This window comes from Pygocentrus nattereri, chromosome 13 (genome assembly GCF_015220715.1).
Source record: "Pygocentrus nattereri isolate fPygNat1 chromosome 13, fPygNat1.pri, whole genome shotgun sequence".
In the NCBI taxonomy this organism is placed as follows: domain Eukaryota; kingdom Metazoa; phylum Chordata; class Actinopteri; order Characiformes; family Serrasalmidae; genus Pygocentrus; species Pygocentrus nattereri.
The window spans coordinates 35,372,728-35,392,615 of record NC_051223.1 but is presented as its reverse complement, the minus strand read 5'-3'; the positions used below and the strand labels follow the sequence as shown (position 1 = coordinate 35,392,615).

Here is a 19,888-nt window from a genome sequence, read left to right as displayed (position 1 = left end):
TGCACTGTGAGGGACCTTTGACTACGTTCATCTCATCACTTTCATGCCCACCTCTGGTCAGTGCAGTCAGTCTTCCTGGGCCAGGGACCGGTCAGTAAAGGCAGCGGTGGTTTCCAACCCTGATCTGGACATTTTGGTGTTTTGCTGGTGTAATACACCCCCATCAACTCAGGAAGCACTTGATTAATCAGCTGATTAGTTAGACTGGGTGTGTTAGGGAAGGGAACGCACCAAAATATCCAGGACCAGGGTTGGAAAGCACTGAATTAACTGACTGTAGATACAGGCTTAGTTCATCAGGGGTTGTATTGCACCTTCAGTCTGATTTTTAGCAGCCTTAGTTGAGCTTTGGGAGAAATACTTTGACAGACTTTCTGAGATCAATGTAGCAGCATGCATATAACTTCACAGGTACAAGTGATTCAGAACTTTCAACTGATGGTTCTTCAGCTTTTGCCACAGAAAAAAGTCATAAAGGTAGAAATAGCAGAGAAGAATAGATACTGGATCCTGAAGCTTCTAGCACTTCTGTAATGAGTAAATCAGTTCAGGTGTGCCTTTCCAATTGACGCTGCCTGTAAGTATATTTACGGGGATCAGATGTGCCTCTGATGATGGATACAAGAACGTTTTGGAGACATCTATGGATGCTATTGGGAAAAAAATGTGATCCATTGTCGAGGCATTTTGGATGTTGAGGGGTCATCTGTGGATGTTGTGGGGACAACTGTTGACATTCTAAGGACAACCGTGTATGTTGTGGGGACAGTTGTGGATTGTGGGAAATTTGGCTGCTCTTCATTCCTTTTGTTTCCATGTTTTCTTTTAGTTAAGCTTCTCCGTTTCTTTTATGAACCTTTATAAACCTTTGCTGCGTTTAAGGTTGGGGTTAAGTTAGGTGGAGTCAGCAGCAAATCCTCAGTCACAGTAATACACACTGCTGAATGTCTGTTAAAGGTTTAAAACGTCTGTTTTTCCCAACCCAAAAAACTCCACATTCCCCCAAAACTGCACAAGCCAGGTTGGAAGATAAACGATCCAATAAATGATGCACCAGTTTGAAAATGCTTTCTGTGTGAGTGTTATTGGTAAAACGAATATGCACTGGACTGTGACTGGGTGCTATTATTATTAGTATAGAACACAGTCATTTGGACTTGTACTGCCCAGGTTTAGGGACACTTAGCTTCCCAAAATGTTTTACACTTGAGCATGTTTTCCTTGTCAATTTGCCATTTCTGCTCTATTTCTATCCGATTTCATCCTATTAAAACCTGACCAACATGATGGCTTAATGTGGTACTTAATGGCTGTTTTAGCTGGAAATGAAATAAACAAGGGCTTCTCTCTGATATTTGCACAGTAGTATATATCTGTATAGCTGTTTAATGCTGACAGAACTTTTTCTGTTCTTTTTACTTTATTTAAAAGTACCAAGAAGAAGAACTCAAATTAAATGCAAGGTGTCCCCTAATATCTGTTGTATATCACTAATGAAATGTTTGCGTTTAAGATATGTCTGACACTTTTGATAACCTTTGGTCCAGCTGTGCCAGTTTCTGAGCAAAGTATTTGGTCCACAGGGCTAATCTCACTCTACTGGAGCTGAAAAGCCGTGTTTTGGCAGCACTATACAAAGACTACAGCCAGCTTTTCAGCCAGTGACACACATCACCATAAAACTCCTCATTAACTCCCTCCGCTCTCTGATACAGATTTAATCACAGCTGTAAAAGAGCTGTATTAGCCAACCACGCTCCACTCTAAACATGCTCCCACTCTATAGGCCTCCAATAGCCGCCTTTCTTCCCCCTCTCCCTGCCTACTGTTTACACACTACTTACAGTGCGGCGTGTGTGTTATAGTAATCTAATTTAGATCTAATATAAATCCACAAACTCACTGTACTGTACTAAGCACTCTAACTGTTCTGTTCTAACAGTTCTGCATTACCAGCACTGCTTTAACTCTAGGCCTGGACTACTCTTAAAAATGGATTTAATACTATTTCCCAAAAAGTACAGCAAGCGTTTTTTTCTTTATAAAATGAATGAATTAATGTATTATTGCATATAAAAATTCATATAATTGGAGAGGGTAAAGAAATGGTGCAAATTTGGTCAGATGAATTAGGGGGGCCAATGTCATGTGGCTAAAGCTTATGTACAGTAACTCTAATGCAAAGTTGTGTAAACAAAATACACGTCATAATGATATCTCATGCTTTATATATCAATATTAAAATAGTAAAACAAGTAAAACTAGATTAATAATTCCATGTATTAATAGTAATATCTGTGTATTAAGTATAGAAATTCAGTTTTTTGCTTAAAAAGTGGCATTTTGGGCATCTGAAATTACAAATAATTATGAATCTGATATTTTTAAGTAGGAAAATGAATTACTAATTATTAGTGTTAAGACATAAGTCAACAAAAATATCATAGCACAGAATAGAAAAGTGTTGAAAGTGATTCCAGGGCAGGTTAGTGCTTCTTTTCTTTTGATGACTAAACAAAACTTTTGGAGGTGTAAATAGAGTTTTAAACTATTATTGACAGCTGTATAATCATTTGAATTGTCTTGTGTCATTTCTAAAAGTGCATGGGATGTGTCCCCCCATCCCACCCTAAATTTCCATCAATGTGCCCCCATGTTGGAGGTCGCTTAGTGCCCCCAAATGTTCAGAAAGGGGCCTGTCCTGTAGTGCACTTCAATAATTCTCCCCATATACTGTTAGATTCTTATAGAATTCTTGTATAAACGTCTGTAGTGTCATTATAGATGTGCTCCATAAAGGATCATATCAACTATAGACTGCATCATTTGTGTACAGTGTAAATGTGAAGCACTAACAAAATGAAATGATCCCATCACTGTTGCTGTTTTCTATCAGTTCAGTCCCCTCTTGACTTGAATCAGACGCTGGACTCTGACTTCCCTCTGAAGTGTTCAGCTTCACTTTATTAACCTCCTCATGACTCGACAGTTCAAGCGCTGCATGAAGCTTCACAGAGCTGAGTGTGAGCGTGTGCCTGGCCAGTACTGCAAAAAAAAAAAAAACTAAGATGGTCACTTTTAACACTGCTTAGATTGTCTGGCTGGTGGTCCAGCTCTCGTGAGAGAGAGAAATGTACGTGTTTTCTGGGCAGGTCGGCTGACGTTTGATGAAAACAGAATCAAAACCGCAGATTTACGGCCCTGGCAAATCCTCTTTGCCCAACAGTGCAAGGTGGAGCAGTCCCCGACCCCACCAAAGAAACCGTTAATCGGATCATTAACCTTTTACGCCCTTCACACAGTCTGAGCAAAAATGCCCCCCTCCACAAACACACACAGTCACCTCAAACTAAAAACTGGCCTGGCAGCAGAAAAGCTGAAATCTTCACATCAGTTCTAAAAGTGTACGGTTATAATCTATTTAAAGGCTAAGTACACCCTATAACACATGCATAAGCACTAAATAACATATTCATAAAGCAATACTTGAGTATTTATGAACAGCTTATGCTATTATATGCTATATTTTATGAAGCATTTATGAACTACAAGGGCAGTCATTTATTCCATTTCTAACACAGTTATGAAGCATTACCATGAGGTTATGAAGGTCTAGTTATCTATGAACACCACCTCTTGCTATTAAAGAGTATAAGGTGTTCATACATTTTCAAGGAATGCTTTATAATATATAATATCTATCTATCTATCTATCTATCTATCTATCTATCTATCTATCTATCTATCTATCTATCTATCTATCTATCTCTGTCTGTCTGTCTGTCTGTCTGTCTGTCTGTCTGTCTGTCTGTGAAAAGTAGGTCCATAACAGTTGTAAGTTTTTGGTTATATTTGGTTTTATTTACTTTATGTTTAACACATTGATTTTATTTCATCATTATTAAATTTGTAACTTTTTTGTTCATTTGTAAATCTGTCATATCACAAAAGAATTATTTAACCCCTTCAATGGTAGGCTCTGCTGGAGGGTCCAAAACTGTTATACATTTCTCTAACCTACTAAAAATGACTTTAGTCACTTTATAATACTTGGATAAGCATCGAACAACATATTTATAAAGCAACACTTTAGTATTTAAAAGTACATTTTGCCATTAATTGCAAGATGCAAATGACACTGTTTTGACAAAGAACATCCATTAGTTCTGTTTGTTACACTGCTATAAAGCTTTATTCATGAAGTAAATGTTATATTTCCACTTTTCTTAAAAAGACGCTTCCATTACTAAAGAATGATTTAACCCTTAAGATGAGCAAGATCTGCCAGCAGGTTGTACATTAGCCACTTCTATAACTTAATAATAACGCCACTTCATAACATATGCATAAGCACTGAGTAATGTATTCATAAAGTAATTGACATTGTATTGACGTAAAGGGCTTTAAACTGAAGTGACAGCCGTTTGTTCCATTTGTAATACTTTTATGAAGCATGATTATGAAGTGAATAAGATATTTAACTGTTTATATCACATTCCCATGACTAAAGAATGAATTAACCCCTAAATAGCCAGCACCTATGAGTGGAGAATGTTATGTTAGAGTTCTATAACTTAGGAATAACTCATATATATATATATATATATATATATATATATATATATATATATATATATATATATATATATATATATATATATATATAAATAACTTAGGAATGCTAGTTTGCACTGCAGCCCATGTAGTTACTGTATAATAAGGGATTTTCATGAAAGAGGTTAACAATTGAAGTAAACTGAATGACCGATACTTAGCTGACCTCAAGCATTATCTAATTTAATGAATTCTCTTTCTGCTTTTGAGAAGCAACATCTCAGACATATTCACACAGCAGTATCAGAGACTGGACACCGGTCAAATTCTCTTCTTCCAGCTCTGATCAGAGAAAAGCTAAAGCCCCGTAAAAGTAATGAAGATGAGGAAGAGGAGCACAGTCCGTAGATGAAGAGCACTCACCTCTCGTCTGAACGGTCCAGCTCAGTGTGTGTATTCCAGAGGCGGTCAGGGTGAGAGGTATGGAGTGTGTCTGTGTGAGGATCGTGGAGATAAAGCTGCGCTGATGCCCATGGACGGAGGTGTGTGAAGATGCGTCTCCAGACTTGAAGTCTTGGCTCTTGTCGCTCTGCAGTGTCCAGGAGTTAGCGGAGTTGGTTTTCTGTTCTGCTCAGCGCTGGAAACTGGTCGGTCTGTCTGTCTGAGTCACTCTTCTTCTTCTTCCTCCTCCTCTCTCACTCTGGATGTGAATGTGTGTCTGCCTGCTGGGTTTGAACTCTTGTTTCTGGCTCTTCTCCGTCCACCCGCATGTGGATCTTATCAAACCGCAGGATTTCTATTGGCTCCGATCACCAAACAAAATCAGGCCAAGTCTCTCTCTCTCTCTCTCTCTCTTGCTCTCTCGCTCTCTCGCTCTCTCTGTCTCTCTCTCTCTCTCTCTCTCTCTCTCTCTCTCTCTCTCTCTCTCTCTCTCTCTCTCTCTCTCTCGCTCTCTCTCTCGCTCTCTCTCGCTCTCTCTCTCGCTCTCTCTCTCTCTCTCTCTCTCTCTCTCTCTGTATCTCTCTCTCTCTCTCTCTCTCTCTCTCTTGCTCGCTCGCTCTCTCTCTCTCTCTCTCGCTCTCTCTCTCTCTCTCGCTCTCTCTCTCTCTCTCTCTCTCTCTCGCTCTCTCTCTGACATACCCACTTCTAATTTTTTTTGCATTCTTGCCTTCTATTACTTTGCACACATAGACTTGCTCATCAGTGAATCATTTACACACATTAAACCTGGGGTGGAAAAATACTTAGTTGTGTGCAAAAGTTTGAACACCCTAATGTAATTACTAGCTTATATTATGTATTATACATATAATATATTACTGTCAAGTTGTAAAGTAAAAATGAGTTAACACATCCTCTAGGTCAGGTAACACACATTTTTTCTTTAATTCAGCAATTATGCATTAAAATGAGCAGAGGTGTGTCCACTACAGATGATGTGATAACTTGTTTTTACTTAAAAACATCAACAAAACTTGCAATCTGACCAGACTTGGAAGATTTGTAATTTATTGAGGTGGTACCTCTCAGGTAACTAGAGTGATACCTCTAAAGTTGTTGGTATGGTACCTCTCAGGTGGCTGGTGTATACCCCTGAAGTTGCTGGGGTGGTACCCCTCAAATCACTGGGGTCGTATCTCTCCTGCAAGTCACTGCATTGGTACCCCTCAAGTTGCTGGAGTGGTACCTCTCAAGTTGCTATCATATATAATAATAATAATAATAATAATAATAATAATAATACATGCTCTTTATAAAGCACTTTACAAGAACCTAAAAACACTTGCAATTTGTATTCAGTTGCTTTTCTTCAATGCATATATGCTGTAGTCAAATCTAACACGTGTGCTTGGTCAATGTGCTCCTCTTTGGGTCTTACAGACTCTTCTCTGGTTCCATCTGCTGGACTGTTAGGAGAACTGAATATTTGTCTTCGCATGGAACTTCAGAGCTGGAGTCACTGGATGTTGCTTCAGTGCTACAGTACCTCACACCTACGACGATGACTATTACGACTGCTGATTAGAACACTGATTATTTTTTACATCCCAATCTGTCGTACAATTAATCGTAACTGTTATTGGTCTTAAACATCTGGATAACTATCTTGCCACTAGGCTAGTAAATATGTATACACATTCCTTTTTCATTGTTTGTTTGTGAAACTCAGATATCTTCCAGCTCACCCATTAATTTAATAGCACGTATTGAATTGACTATAGAAGCACCATAGATGTGGCTCTTTGAGGGGTAAAATGACTAGTAAACTGACGCTTTGGAAGCTGTGGAAGAAAATTATTGTTTTGAAAGACAATAGTACAATTAAATTATTAAATATGTTAAACTTAGTAAATAACTACAGAATGTGCATTAAAATTTAGCATAAACATTTTAAGGGAATTTATGAATAGTTGAAAACGCATATGAAGGTAAAACTATAGCCTTATGTATTTTTGCATATTGGGAGTAATACTGAATAAACATTTGTATGATTTTTTTGGACAAAATCATGTGGAGGCATTTTACAGAAAAATTTGATTCATTGGACTGAAATTTAAGGGAATTTACAAATGATTGAAAAACCCACATGAAGGTAAGACTATAGACTTACTTACAGTGGCAAATGTTTTGTAATATTCAATGTAGATTTTATGAAGCAATGTGAATTTTCTGTAGAAATTCATCAAGTGGAGGGATTTTCCTATGAATGTATTTGCCTTGGAGTGAATTTCAAAGGAATTTCGGAATGGTCGAAAAACACACATGAAGTTAAGGCTTTATGTATATACGTTTTTATGAAGGAATTTGAATTGTTTGGACAAAATACATCAAGTGGAGGCATTTTCTAACAATCTTACATGCCTTGGAGTGAATTTTAAGGGAATTTATGACTCATTGAAAAACACTCAAAGGGAAGACTATAGACTTATGTATTTTAGCAAATTTGCTAAAATAATAAATGAATTTTTTCAAGTTCCCGCACCACTGTACATCAATGGGGACTGTGTTGAAAGAGTCCATTCCTTCAGATTCCTGGGCACACACATTACTGAGGATCCTGCCTGGAGGACCTGTTCAGCTCCCGCTGCCTCAGCAGGGCAGCCAACATCCTGACGGATACATTTCACCCGGGACATCATCTGTTCGAACTGCTGCCCTCGGGTAAACGCTTTAGGTCCATCCCATCCCAGACAAACGGACTCAAAAACAACTTTTACCCCAGAGCCGTACGGGAACTGAACACTTCCAAACACAGGGACTTTCTATAGTACACTGTGCTCAGTAGAACCGACTGAACACCACTACTGCTCTTTACTGACACTGATTTCATAGGACCCTTTACACTGTTCCAGTGTTCCAGAGTTCCACTCCACATCTGTTCTATTTATTATTCATTTGTTCTCGAGAGTGCAATCTGTCTTCTTTCTGTGCAATAAGTCTTAGATGTGCAATATTATATAATGCTATAAAACTGTACGAGGAATGTCCAACTACAACTGCTACCTCACCTGTCTGTTGCCTATTGACGGTTTTAGAACATATAATTTTATAGTGCTTTTTTCTTTGTATTTAAGATTTTTTCCCCCTTACATCTGTACTTTATATATTTTAGTCTTGTGTTTAAATTGTTTTGTATGAAGGTAAAGCCGTTGGATTGCTGCTCAATTTCGTTGTATACTGTGCAATGACAATAAACGCATCTTATCTTGAATTACAATTTAAGGGAATTTATGAATGGCCAAAACATGGACACGAAGGTAAGACTATAGCCTTACATATCTTCGTCAATTTGATGCAATATAGAATAAACATTTTATGAAGGAATTTCAGTTTTACGGACAAAAGACATCAAGTGGAGCCATTTTTGAAAAAATATAACTAAAGGCATGCATAATTTAAGGGAATTTATGAATGGCCAAAAAACACCGATGAAGGTAAGACTGTAGCCTTACGTATTTTGACAAATACGGGGCAATATCGAATGTACATTTTATGAAGATATTTTGGGGGAAAAATACATCAAGTGGAGTAATTTTTCAACAACTACATGCCTTGTAGTGAATTTTAAGGGAACGATTGAATGGTCAAAAAATGCACACAATGGTAAGACTACAGCCTTTTTATGAAGAAATGAACATTTTATGAAGAAATTTGAAGTTTGGGGGGAAAAATACATCAAGTGGAGACATTTTTGAACAAATGTGTATGACTTGAATTAAAATTTAAGGGAATTTATTAATGGCCAAAACATGGAAACGAAGGTAAGACTATAGCCGTACATATTTGCATCAATTTGATGCAATATAGAATGAACATTTTATGAAGAAATTTGAATTTTATAGACAAAAGACATCAAGTGGAGCCATTTTCTAACAAATGTGCATGCCTTTAGTTATAATTTAAGGGAATTTATGAATGGCCAAAAAATGCACACGAACGTAAGACTATAGCCTTACGTATTTTGGCAAATTTGGGGCAATATCGAATGTACAGTTTATGAAGGAATTAGATTTTATGGGGCAAAATACATCAAGTGGAGTAATTTTTCACCAAGTATATGCCTTGTAGTGAATTTTAGGGGAAGTGATGAATGGCCAAAAAATGCACACGAAAGTAAGACTATAGCCTTACGTATTTTGGCAAATTTGGGACAATATTGAATGTACATTTTACAAAGTAATTTGAATTTTATGGACAAAAGACATCAAGTGGAGCCGTTTTCTAACAAATGTGTATGCCTTGAACTAAAATTTAAGGGAATTTATGAATGGCCAAAAAACACCCATGAAGGTAAGACTATAGCCTTCCGTATTTTGACAAATACGGGGCAATATCGAATGTACATTTTATGAAGAAATTTGATATTTTGGGGGAAAAATACATCAAGTGGAGTAATTTTTCAACAACTACATGCCTTGTAGTGAATTTTAAGGGAACGATTGAATGGTCGAAAAATGCACCCAATGGTAAGACTACAGCCTTACGTAATATCGTCAATTTTATGCAATATAGAATATACATTTTATGATGGAATTTGAATTTTATAGACAAAAGACATCAAGTGGACATATTTTCTATCAAATGTGCATGCCTTGAACTAAAATTTAAGGGAATTTATGAATGGCAAAAAAAATGCACACAAAGGTAAGACTACAGCCTTCCGTATTTTCGCAAACATGAGGCAATATCGAATGTACATTTTATGAAGAAATTTGAAGTGTGGGGGAAAAATACATCAAGTGGAGACATTTTTGAACAAATGTGTATGACTTGAATTAAAATTTAAGGGAATTTATGAATGGCCAAAAAATATCCATGAAGGTAAGGCTATAGCCTTACGTATTTTCACAAATACGGGGCAAAATCAAATGTACATTTTAAGAAGAAATTTGATTTTTTGTGGGCAAAATACATCAAGTGGAGGAATTTTTCAACAACTACATGCCTTGAAGTGAATTTTAGGGGAACTGATGAATGGTCGAAAAATGCACCCAATGGTAAGACTATAGCCTTACGTAATCTCGTCAATTTGATGCAACATAGAATATACCTTTTATGAAGGAATTTGAATTTTATAGACAAAAGACATCAAGTGGAGCCATTTTCTAACAAATGTGTATGACTTGAACTAAAATTTAAGGGAATTTATGAATGGCCAAAAAACACCCATGAAGGTAAGACTATAGCCTTACGTATTTTGTCAGAGATGGGACAATATCGAATGTACATTTTATGAAGAAATTTGATATTTTGGGGGAAAAATACATCAAGTGGAGTAATTTTTCAACAACTACATGCCTTGTAGTGAATTTTAAGGGAACGATTGAATGGTCAAAAAATTCACACAATGGTAAGACTATAGCCTTTTTATGAAGAAATGAACATTTTATGAAGAAATTTGAAGTTTGGGGGGAAAAATACATCAAGTGGAGACATTTTTGAACAAATGTGTATGACTTGAATTAAAATTTAAGGGAATTTATTAATTTATATAATAAATAAATTAATACTTTATTAATGATTTTTTGTGGGCAAAATACATCAAGTGGAGGAATTTTTCAACAACTACATGCCTTGAAGTGAATTTTAGGGGAACTGATGAATGGTCGAAAAATGCACCCAATGGTAAGACTATAGCCTTACGTAATCTCGTCAATTTGATGCAACATAGAATATACCTTTTATGAAGGAATTTGAATTTTATGGACAAAATACATCAAGTGGAGCCATTTTTGAACAAATGTGTATGACTTGAATTAAAATTTAAGGGAATTTATTAATGGCCAAAACATGGAAACGAAGGTAAGACTATAGCCGTACATATTTGCATCAATTTGATGCAATATAGAATGAACATTTTATGAAGAAATTTGAATTTTATAGACAAAAGACATCAAGTGGAGCCATTTTCTAACAAATGTGCATGCCTTTAGTTATAATTTAAGGGAATTTATGAATGGCCAAAAAATGCACACGAACGTAAGACTATAGCCTTACGTATTTTGGCAAATTTGGGGCAATATCGAATGTACAGTTTATGAAGGAATTAGATTTTATGGGGCAAAATACATCAAGTGGAGTAATTTTTCACCAAGTATATGCCTTGTAGTGAATTTTAGGGGAACTGATGAATGGCCAAAAAATGCACACGAAGGTAAGACTATAGCCTTACGTATTTTGGCAAATTTGGGACAATATTGAATGTACATTTTACAAAGTAATTTGAATTTTATGGACAAAAGACATCAAGTGGAGCCGTTTTCTAACAAATGTGTATGCCTTGAACTAAAATTTAAGGGAATTTATGAATGGCCAAAAAACACCCATGAAGGTAAGACTATAGCCTTCCATATTTTGACAAATACGGGGCAATATCGAATGTACATTTTATGAAGAAATTTGATATTTTGGGGGAAAATACATCAAGTGGAGTAATTTTTCAACAACTACATGCCTTGTAGTGAATTTTAAGGGAACGATTGAATGGTCGAAAAATGCACCCAATGGTAAGACTACAGCCTTACGTAATATCGTCAATTTTATGCAATATAGAATATACATTTTATGATGGAATTTGAATTTTATAGACAAAAGACATCAAGTGGACATATTTTCTATCAAATGTGCATGCCTTGAACTAAAATTTAAGGGAATTTATGAATGGCCAAAAAATGCACACAAAGGTAAGACTACAGCCTTCCGTATTTTCGCAAACATGAGGCAATATCGAATGTACATTTTATGAAGAAATTTGAAGTTTGGGGGAAAAATACATCAAGTGGAGACATTTTTGAACAAATGTGTATGACTTGAATTAAAATTTAAGGGAATTTATTAATGGCCAAAAAATATCCATGAAGGTAAGACTATAGCCTTACGTATTTTCACAAATACGGGGCAAAATCAAATGTACATTTTAAGAAGAAATTTGATTTTTTGTGGGCAAAATACATCAAGTGGAGGAATTTTTCAACAACTACATGCCTTGAAGTGAATTTTAGGGGAACTGATGAATGGTCGAAAAATGCACCCAATGGTAAGACTATAGCCTTACGTAATCTCGTCAATTTGATGCAACATAGAATATACCTTTTATGAAGGAATTTGAATTTTATAGACAAAAGACATCAAGTGGAGCCATTTTCTAACAAATGTGTATGACTTGAATTAAAATTTAAGGGAATTTATGAATGGCCAAAAAACACCCATGAAGGTAAGACTATAGCCTTACGTATTTTGTCAGAGATGGGACAATATCGAATGTACATTTTATGAAGAAATTTGATATTTTGGGGGAAAAATACATCAAGTGGAGTAAATTTTCAACAACTACATGCCTTGTAGTGAATTTTAAGGGAACGATTGAATGGTCGAAAAATGCACCCAATGGTAAGACTACAGCCTTACGTAATATCGTCAATTTTATGCAATATAGAATATACATTTTATGATGGAATTTGAATTTTATAGACAAAAGACATCAAGTGGACATATTTTCTATCAAATGTGCATGCCTTGAACTAAAATTTAAGGGAATTTATGAATGGCAAAAAAAATGCACACAAAGGTAAGACTACAGCCTTCCGTATTTTCGCAAACATGAGGCAATATCGAATGTACATTTTATGAAGAAATTTGAAGTGTGGGGGAAAAATACATCAAGTGGAGACATTTTTGAACAAATGTGTATGACTTGAATTAAAATTTAAGGGAATTTATTAATGGCCAAAAAATATCCATGAAGGTAAGACTATAGCCTTACGTATTTTCACAAATACGGGGCAAAATCAAATGTACATTTTAAGAAGAAATTTGATTTTTTGTGGGCAAAATACATCAAGTGGAGGAATTTTTCAACAACTACATGCCTTGAAGTGAATTTTAGGGGAACTGATGAATGGTCGAAAAATGCACCCAATGGTAAGACTATAGCCTTACGTAATCTCGTCAATTTGATGCAACATAGAATATACCTTTTATGAAGGAATTTGAATTTTATAGACAAAAGACATCAAGTGGAGCCATTTTCTAACAAATGTGTATGACTTGAACTAAAATTTAAGGGAATTTATGAATGGCCAAAAAACACCCATGAAGGTAAGACTATAGCCTTACGTATTTTGTCAGAGATGGGACAATATCGAATGTACATTTTATGAAGAAATTTGATATTTTGGGGGAAAAATACATCAAGTGGAGTAAATTTTCAACAACTACATGCCTTGTAGTGAATTTTAAGGGAACGATTGAATGGTCAAAAAATGCACACAATGGTAAGACTACAGCCTTTTTATGAAGAAATGAACATTTTATGAAGAAATTTGAAGTTTGGGGGGAAAAATACATCAAGTGGAGACATTTTTGAACAAATGTGTATGACTTGAATTAAAATTTAAGGGAATTTATTAATTTATATAATAAATAAATTAATACTTTATTAATGATTTTTTGTGGGCAAAATACATCAAGTGGAGGAATTTTTCAACAACTACATGCCTTGAAGTGAATTTTAGGGGATCTGATGAATGGTCGAAAAATGCACCCAATGGTAAGACTATAGCCTTACGTAATCTCGTCAATTTGATGCAACATAGAATATACCTTTTATGAAGGAATTTGAATTTTATGGACAAAATACATCAAGTGGAGCCATTTTTGAACAAATGTGTATGACTTGAATTAAAATTTAAGGGAATTTATGAATGGCCAAAAAACACCCATGAAGGTAAGACTATAGCCTTACGTATTTTGGCAAATTTGGGACAATATCGAATGTACATTTTATGAAGAAATTTGATATTTTGGGGGAAAAATACATCAAGTGGAGTAATTTTTCAACAACTACATGCCTTGTAGTGAATTTTAAGGGAACGATTGAATGGTCAAAAAATTCACACAATGGTAAGACTATAGCCTTTTTATGAAGAAATGAACATTTTATGAAGAAATTTGAAGTTTGGGGGGAAAAATACATCAAGTGGAGACATTTTTGAACAAATGTGTATGACTTGAATTAAAATTTAAGGGAATTTATTAATTTATATAATAAATAAATTAATACTTTATTAATGATTTTTTGTGGGCAAAATACATCAAGTGGAGGAATTTTTCAACAACTACATGCCTTGAAGTGAATTTTAGGGGAACTGATGAATGGTCGAAAAATGCACCCAATGGTAAGACTATAGCCTTACGTAATCTCGTCAATTTGATGCAACATAGAATATACCTTTTATGAAGGAATTTGAATTTTATGGACAAAATACATCAAGTGGAGCCATTTTTGAACAAATGTGTATGACTTGAATTAAAATTTAAGGGAATTTATTAATGGCCAAAACATGGAAACGAAGGTAAGACTATAGCCGTACATATTTGCATCAATTTGATGCAATATAGAATGAACATTTTATGAAGAAATTTGAATTTTATAGACAAAAGACATCAAGTGGAGCCATTTTCTAACAAATGTGCATGCCTTTAGTTATAATTTAAGGGAATTTATGAATGGCCAAAAAATGCACACGAAGGTAAGACTATAGCCTTACGTATTTTGGCAAATTTGGGGCAATATCGAATGTACAGTTTATGAAGGAATTAGATTTTATGGGGCAAAATACATCAAGTGGAGTAATTTTTCACCAAGTATATGCCTTGTAGTGAATTTTAGGGGAACTGATGAATGGCCAAAAAATGCACACGAAGGTAAGACTATAGCCTTACGTATTTTGGCAAATTTGGGACAATATTGAATGTACATTTTACAAAGTAATTTGAATTTTATGGACAAAAGACATCAAGTGGAGCCGTTTTCTAACAAATGTGTATGCCTTGAACTAAAATTTAAGGGAATTTATGAATGGCCAAAAAACACCCATGAAGGTAAGACTATAGCCTTCCATATTTTGACAAATACGGGGCAATATCGAATGTACATTTTATGAAGAAATTTGATATTTTGGGGGAAAATACATCAAGTGGAGTAATTTTTCAACAACTACATGCCTTGTAGTGAATTTTAAGGGAACGATTGAATGGTCGAAAAATGCACCCAATGGTAAGACTACAGCCTTACGTAATATCGTCAATTTTATGCAATATAGAATATACCTTTTATGAAGGAATTTGAATTTTATAGACAAAAGACATCAAGTGGACATATTTTCTATCAAATGTGCATGCCTTGAACTAAAATTTAAGGGAATTTATGAATGGCCAAAAAATGCACACAAAGGTAAGACTACAGCCTTCCGTATTTTCGCAAACATGAGGCAATATCGAATGTACATTTTATGAAGAAATTTGAAGTTTGGGGGAAAAATACATCAAGTGGAGACATTTTTGAACAAATGTGTATGACTTGAATTAAAATTTAAGGGAATTTATTAATGGCCAAAAAATATCCATGAAGGTAAGACTATAGCCTTACGTATTTTCACAAATACGGGGCAAAATCAAATGTACATTTTAAGAAGAAATTTGATTTTTTGTGGGCAAAATACATCAAGTGGAGGAATTTTTCAACAACTACATGCCTTGAAGTGAATTTTAGGGGAACTGATGAATGGTCGAAAAATGCACCCAATGGTAAGACTATAGCCTTACGTAATCTCGTCAATTTGATGCAACATAGAATATACCTTTTATGAAGGAATTTGAATTTTATAGACAAAAGACATCAAGTGGAGCCATTTTCTAACAAATGTGTATGACTTGAACTAAAATTTAAGGGAATTTATGAATGGCCAAAAAACACCCATGAAGGTAAGACTATAGCCTTACGTATTTTGTCAGAGATGGGACAATATCGAATGTACATTTTATGAAGAAATTTGATATTTTGGGGGAAAAATACATCAAGTGGAGTAAATTTTCAACAACTACATGCCTTGTAGTGAATTTTAAGGGAACGATTGAATGGTCAAAAAATGCACACAATGGTAAGACTACAGCCTTTTTATGAAGAAATGAACATTTTATGAAGAAATTTGAAGTTTGGGGGGAAAAATACATCAAGTGGAGACATTTTTGAACAAATGTGTATGACTTGAATTAAAATTTAAGGGAATTTATTAATTTATATAATAAATAAATTAATACTTTATTAATGATTTTTTGTGGGCAAAATACATCAAGTGGAGGAATTTTTCAACAACTACATGCCTTGAAGTGAATTTTAGGGGATCTGATGAATGGTCGAAAAATGCACCCAATGGTAAGACTATAGCCTTACGTAATCTCGTCAATTTGATGCAACATAGAATATACCTTTTATGAAGGAATTTGAATTTTATGGACAAAATACATCAAGTGGAGCCATTTTTGAACAAATGTGTATGACTTGAATTAAAATTTAAGGGAATTTATTAATGGCCAAAACATGGAAACGAAGGTAAGACTATAGCCGTACATATTTGCATCAATTTGATGCAATATAGAATGAACATTTTATGAAGAAATTTGAATTTTATAGACAAAAGACATCAAGTGGAGCCATTTTCTAACAAATGTGCATGCCTTTAGTTATAATTTAAGGGAATTTATGAATGGCCAAAAAATGCACACGAAGGTAAGACTATAGCCTTACGTATTTTGGCAAATTTGGGGCAATATCGAATGTACAGTTTATGAAGGAATTAGATTTTATGGGGCAAAATACATCAAGTGGAGTAATTTTTCACCAAGTATATGCCTTGTAGTGAATTTTAGGGGAAGTGATGAATGGCCAAAAAATGCACACGAAAGTAAGACTATAGCCTTACGTATTTTGGCAAATTTGGGACAATATTGAATGTACATTTTACAAAGTAATTTGAATTTTATGGACAAAAGACATCAAGTGGAGCCGTTTTCTAACAAATGTGTATGCCTTGAACTAAAATTTAAGGGAATTTATGAATGGCCAAAAAACACCCATGAAGGTAAGACTATAGCCTTCCGTATTTTGACAAATACGGGGCAATATCGAATGTACATTTTATGAAGAAATTTGATATTTTGGGGGAAAAATACATCAAGTGGAGTAATTTTTCAACAACTACATGCCTTGTAGTGAATTTTAATGGAACGATTGAATGGTCGAAAAATGCACCCAATGGTAAGACTACAGCCTTACGTAATATCGTCAATTTTATGCAATATAGAATATACATTTTATGATGGAATTTGAATTTTATAGACAAAAGACATCAAGTGGACATATTTTCTATCAAATGTGCATGCCTTGAACTAAAATTTAAGGGAATTTATGAATGGCAAAAAAAATGCACACAAAGGTAAGACTACAGCCTTCCGTATTTTCGCAAACATGAGGCAATATCGAATGTACATTTTATGAAGAAATTTGAAGTGTGGGGGAAAAATACATCAAGTGGAGACATTTTTGAACAAATGTGTATGACTTGAATTAAAATTTAAGGGAATTTATTAATGGCCAAAAAATATCCATGAAGGTAAGACTATAGCCTTACGTATTTTCACAAATACGGGGCAAAATCAAATGTACATTTTAAGAAGAAATTTGATTTTTTGTGGGCAAAATACATCAAGTGGAGGAATTTTTCAACAACTACATGCCTTGAAGTGAATTTTAGGGGAACTGATGAATGGTCGAAAAATGCACCCAATGGTAAGACTATAGCCTTACGTAATCTCGTCAATTTGATGCAACATAGAATATACCTTTTATGAAGGAATTTGAATTTTATAGACAAAAGACATCAAGTGGAGCCATTTTCTAACAAATGTGTATGACTTGAATTAAAATTTAAGGGAATTTATGAATGGCCAAAAAACACCCATGAAGGTAAGACTATAGCCTTACGTATTTTGACAAATACGGGGCAATATCGAATGTACATTTTATGAAGAAATTTGATATTTCGGGGGAAAAATACATCAAGTGGAATAATTTTTCAACAACTACATGCCTTGTAGTGAATTTTAAGGGAACGATTGAATGGTCAAAAAATGCACACAATGGTAAGACTACAGCCTTTTTATGAAGAAATGAACATTTTATGAATAAATTTGAAGTTTGGGGGGAAAAATACATCAAGTGGAGACATTTTTGAACAAATGTGTATGACTTGAATTAAAATTTAAGGGAATTTATTAATTTATATAAGAAATAAATTAATAATTTATTAATGATTTTTTGTGGGCAAAATACATCAAGTGGAGGAATTTTTCAACAACTACATGCCTTGAAGTGAATTTTAGGGGAACTGATGAATGGTCGAAAAATGCACCCAATGGTAAGACTATAGCCTTACGTAATCTCGTCAATTTGATGCAACATAGAATATACCTTTTATGAAGGAATTTGAATTTTATGGACAAAATACATCAAGTGGAGCCATTTTTGAACAAATGTGTATGACTTGAATTAAAATTTAAGGGAATTTATTAATGGCCAAAACATGGAAACGAAGGTAAGACTATAGCCGTACATATTTGCATCAATTTGATGTAATATAGAATGAACATTTTATGAAGAAATTTGAATTTTATAGACAAAAGACATCAAGTGGAGCCATTTTCTAACAAATGTGCATGCCTTTAGTAAAAATTTAAGGGAATTTATGAATGGCCAAAAAATGCACACGAAGGTAAGACTATAGCCTTACGTATTTTGGCAAATTTGGGGCAATATCGAATGTACAGTTTATGAAGGAATTAGATTTTATGGGGCAAAATACATCAAGTGGAGTAATTTTTCACCAAGTATATGCCTTGTAGTGAATTTTAGGGGAAGTGATGAATGGCCAAAAAATGCACACGAAAGTAAGACTATAGCCTTACGTATTTTGGCAAATTTGGGACAATATTGAATGTACATTTTACAAAGTAATTTGAATTTTATGGACAAAAGACATCAAGTGGAGCCGTTTTCTAACAAATGTGTATGCCTTGAACTAAAATTTAAGGGAATTTATGAATGGCCAAAAAACACCCATGAAGGTAAGACTATAGCCTTCCGTATTTTGACAAATACGGGGCAATATCGAATGTACATTTTATGAAGAAATTTGATATTTTGGGGGAAAAATACATCAAGTGGAGTAATTTTTCAACAACTACATGCCTTGTAGTGAATTTTAGGGGAAATGATGAATGGTCGAAAAATGCACCCAATGGTAAGACTACAGCCTTACGTAATATCGTCAATTTTATGCAATATAGAATATACCTTTTATGAAGGAATTTGAATTTTATAGACAAAAGACATCAAGTGGACATATTTTCTATCAAATGTGCATGCCTTGAACTAAAATTTAAGGGAATTTATGAATGGCCAAAAAATGCACACAAAGGTAAGACTACAGCCTTCCGTATTTTCGCAAACATGAGGCAATATCGAATGTACATTTTATGAAGAAATTTGAAGTTTGGGGGAAAAATACATCAAGTGGAGACATTTTTGAACAAATGTGTATGACTTGAATTAAAATTTAAGGGAATTTATTAATGGCCAAAAAATATCCATGAAGGTAAGACTATAGCCTTACGTATTTTCACAAATACGGGGCAAAATCAAATGTACATTTTAAGAAGAAATTTGATTTTTTGTGGGCAAAATACATCAAGTGGAGGAATTTTTCAACAACTACATGCCTTGAAGTGAATTTTAGGGGAACTGATGAATGGTCGAAAAATGCACCCAATGGTAAGACTATAGCCTTACGTAATCTCGTCAATTTGATGCAACATAGAATATACCTTTTATGAAGGAATTTGAATTTTATGGACAAAATACATCAAGTGGAGCCATTTTCTAACAAATGTGTATGCCTTGAACTAAAATTTAAGGGAATTTATGAATGGCCAAAAA

General features: G+C 34.4%; 1 protein-coding gene across 1 annotated transcript in view; it reads right to left on the bottom strand.

The window, feature by feature from the left end:
• Nucleotides 1-5,374, bottom strand: part of grem2b (gremlin 2, DAN family BMP antagonist b) — a 21,811-nt gene extending 16,437 nt beyond the window's left edge. The window contains exon 1 of the mRNA XM_037544046.1: nt 4,978-5,374. The gene's annotated coding sequence lies outside the window, so the exon portion shown is untranslated. The remainder of the gene's footprint in view (nt 1-4,977) is intronic.
• Between the last annotated feature and the right edge of the window lie 14,514 nt (nt 5,375-19,888).